The sequence below is a fragment of the Cricetulus griseus genome, chromosome X, assembly GCF_003668045.3.
Source record: "Cricetulus griseus strain 17A/GY chromosome X, alternate assembly CriGri-PICRH-1.0, whole genome shotgun sequence".
In the NCBI taxonomy this organism is placed as follows: Eukaryota; Metazoa; Chordata; class Mammalia; order Rodentia; family Cricetidae; genus Cricetulus; species Cricetulus griseus.
In genome coordinates, this window is record NC_048604.1 from 5,067,668 (window position 1) to 5,071,955 (window position 4,288).

Below are 4,288 nucleotides of genomic sequence, written 5' to 3' on the forward strand. Positions count from 1 at the left end.
AGTGAATGTAGATTGTGAAGCATGCTAGGCTAATTTTACTGTACAACCGAGCTGCCTCTCCAGACCTTGATGTATCAAAGAAAGAGTCGTCTTTAAAAAAACTCCGAAGAAGGGCTGCTCTGGGGACCTGAAGGACATGCGGCCGCCTGCCGGGCCAGCGGTGAAGCTCGGGAGAGCCCGGAGACCACGGGTGAGATATTTCAACAAGGAAGAAATCACTCTCCTCCTAAGATAGAATCTGTGATTTGGGAATGTGGTTGGTCAACTTGATATATTGGCCAGATGTGCCCTGTGTAATAAAATGAAAAGAAGATACAAGATGATGTCATTTTCCAATATTGTGAAACCAAAAACAAATGCCTTTTGTGAGACCAGGTTAACAAACCTCTGACAGTATAGGAAGTTTCTAACTGAGGAACCTAACAGATACAGAAGGGTGCTTTCAAGCTGAGACCTGAAGTCATATACTGGTAGATCTGATCATCGAGTCACATTCAGATCCAGGGAGAATGGCTATGAGTTGGATTGTCTTTTATCTTTGGCTCTTGACTGTGTTTGTGGGGCATATAGGTGGGCACAGTTTATTTTCTTGTGAACCTATTACCTTGAGGATGTGCCAAGATTTGCCTTATAATACTACATTCATGCCTAATCTTCTGAACCATTATGACCAACAGACAGCAGCTTTAGCAATGGAGCCATTCCACCCTATGATGAACCTGGACTGTTCTTGGGATTTTCGGCCATTTCTTTGTGCACTCTATGCCCCTATTTGTATGGAATATGGGCGTGTCACACTTCCCTGTCATAGGCTGTGTCAGCCTACGACATCCTTTTAGTGTCAGCATGCCTATAGCGAGTGTTCAAAGCTCATGGAGATGTTTGGTGTTCCGTAGCCTGAAGATATGGAATGTAGTAGGAATTGGGAAGAAGTAAATGAAAATGATATGAAGAAGATATTTCTATGAAGAAATTTAAAAGAATTAAGAATCATATAAGCAGGACATTTGGTTTCCGGATTGTGATGAGCCATATCCCCGACTTGTGGATTTGAATTTAGTTGGAGATCCAACTGAAGGTGCCCCAGTTGCAGTACAGAGAGATTACGGCTTTTGGTGTCCCTGAGAGTTGAAAATTGATCCAGATCTTGGCTATTCCTTTCTGCATGTGTAAGATTGTTCACCACCATGTCCCAATATGTACTTTAGGAGAGAAGAACTGTCGTTTGCTCGCTATTTCATAGGACTAATTTCAATAATTTGCCTCTCTGCCACATTGTTTACTTTTTTAACCTTTTTGATTGACATCACAAGATTCTGTTACCCTGAAAGGCCTATCATATTTTATGCGGTCTGCTACATGATGGCATCATTAATTGTCTTCATTGGCTTTTTGCTTGAGGATCGAGTAGCCTGCAATGCATCTAGCCCTGCGTAGTATAAGGCTTCCACAGTGACACAAGGATCTCACAATAAAGCCTGTACCACGCTTTTTATGGTACTCTATTTTTTCACTATGGCTGGCAGTGTATGGTGGGTAATTCTTACTATCACAAGATTTTTAGCAGCTGTGCCAAAGTGGGGTAGTGAAGCTATTGAGAAGAAAGCATTGCTGTTTCATGCCAGTGCCTGGGGCATCCCTGGAACACTATCTATCATCCTTTTAGTGATGAATAAAATTGAAGGTGACAATTAAAAAAAATACTCTGAAGAAAACCTAAAGGAAGATGAACTGATACTAGGTTTCCCTTAGGAACTTCCATGAATTTTGATAGAGGACATTTTATATTAAACCAAGCAACTACCCGAAGCTGACCGGACATACAAATAAGGGGCTGCCTAGTTCACAGACCTGAAGATAAACAGAAACAATCATACCCCAGAACTGTCTTAAGTCCTTTTCTCCTCAAACACAGGAGCTCAGAAGATCAGATCTTGTTATATACCACCAATGAACTGGCAGACAAGCCCAAGGGCAAGCTCTGCTGGTACAGTGAAATGGCTGGGTAGCTACAGGCACTTGCTGGTAAGCTGGACTTGTGCATAATCCCCAAAATTTACATGGCAAAAGAAGAGAACAAATTTCTACAAATCTTCTAAGCTCTACATGCATGCTGTGGTACACATACACACACACACACACACACACACACACACACACACACACACACACACACATAAACACACACCACCGCCGCCGCCACCGCCCCACCACCACCAACAACAACCAAATAAATGTATTTTATAAAAAATAAAACTCCCAATACTAGGAGACTGCCATTGGAGGTCATTTCGAGGGCAAGGTTGAAACTTTACACAATGGAAAGTCCATAGCAAACACTCCTAGTAATGGGGTTTATGGAGCCTGAACCTGCCATCACCTGTAACCAGGCAAGACTTCCAGTGGAGGGACTGGGACATCAACCCAGCCAAAAAACTTTCAACCTACAACCTGTCCTGTCTGCAAGAGCCACTGTGATAAAGCTTGTGCGGAACTTGTGGGAGTAGCTAACTGATGACTGATACAACTTGAATCCCATGCCACAAGAGGGAGCCCAGGCCTGACACTGTCTGGATAGCCAGAAACCATACTCTGGATAGCCCAGAGACCTAGAATAGGACCAAACATGACTGGCAAAACAAAAATGTTAATGATATGATTCCTAATGATATTCTGCTATACCCATAGATGTTCCCTAGCCCAGTTGTCATACAAGATGCTTCATCCAGCAACTGATAGGAGCAGATTCAGAGAACCACAGCCAAACATTAGGAGAAGCTCAGGGAACACCACAGAAAAGAAGGAAGGCCTGTAGGAGCCAGAGGGGTCAAGGACACCAGCGGAACACAGCCCATATAATCAACTAATCAGGGTTCATAGGGGATCACAGAGACTAAAGCAACAATCACAGAGCCTGTGTGGGTCAGGCCTAGGTCCTCTGAATCTATGTTATGGGTGAGTAGCTCGGTGTTCTACTAATAATGGGAGCAGGGACTCTGACTCTTTTGCTTGTTTGGAAGATCCTTTTCCTCCTACTGGGTTGCCTCATCCAGCTTTGGTATAAGAGAAGGTACCTAGTCTTATTATAACTTGTTATGCCATGTTTGGTTGGTATCCATGGGAGGCCTGCTCTTTTCTGAAGGGCAACAGAGGGGAAGTGGATCTGGGGAAGAGAGGAAGAATGGGGGCTGGAAGGAGAAGAGGGAGGAGAAACTGTGGTCAGAATGTAATATATGAGAAAATAATAAATACAAAAAATAAGAAATAAACAAACAAACAGATAAATCTCTCCTTACTCTGAGAGGACTCTTTATGGTGAAGTTATTAAGGAATATATATGGGATATTCGAAAGATCTTTGCATTAAATGATATGTGAGATTGGACTTTGATGGGAGATGTTATTCTGTATATGTTTCTCTTATTGGTTGATGAATAAAACACTGATTGGCCAGGCAGGAAAATGGGCAGGGTTAGGAGATGAGAAGGATTCTGGGAAAGGTAGGCAAAGTGAGCCCACCAGACAGTTGCGATGCTGCTGGAGGAATAACGCCATGCTGGGCAAGTCACAGCCTTATGGCAATACATAGATTGATAGAAATGGATTAATAACTAAGACAGAGCTAGCTAATAGGAAGCCCTAGTCATCGGCCAACAGTTTCATAATTAATGTAAGTCTCTGAGTGTTCATTTGGGGATGATGCAACTGTGGAACCAGGATGGCAGGAAACAGTGCTCGTTACAGGACTTCTTCAATAGTGAGACCTATAAGCATTACTAACAATGAAATTGTGGCCACAATGGTCCCTAGCCAGTATGCTAAACTTTGACATTCACCAGTGACTTTTCTCTGCCTATTACAGTCGATCCTCCCATGCACCATGTAAAGCCAATGTTGCTGAGATGATGTTAGGCCCCGGGGAATTTATATATGAAGACTTGAGTGGCCCATGTCATGTAATTGGTGAATTTCAAATACTCCTTTACATGGCAACACAAAGCCTGAGGCAAAAGACAGGTTTGACTTTCTCTATGTCCCTATCACCTTTCTAGTGAGCCTCTGGTATGCAGACCTTGCAGAAAAACACAGTGTAACTCCTTGAAAAACTTTATGAATACCAGTGGAAGAAAAGGGTATTTTGGCATTGTGACAGGAAGCATGATAATCAATAGAGTTAACTGTTCTCTCGAGAGACATCGTCTTCTATGTTGATTCCACAAAACATAATTGGTTCTTAATGTGCTGAGAACACCTAAGTTTGACTCCTCAAGGTAAATCTATGATTATTT

The 4,288-nt window shown here is 42.5% G+C and overlaps 1 pseudogene; it reads left to right on the forward strand.

Annotated features, from left to right (window-relative positions):
* The first annotated feature begins 440 nt into the window (after positions 1-440).
* On the forward strand, positions 441-1,695 carry LOC113837603 (annotated as a pseudogene).
* Positions 1,696-4,288: the final 2,593 nt, after the last annotated feature.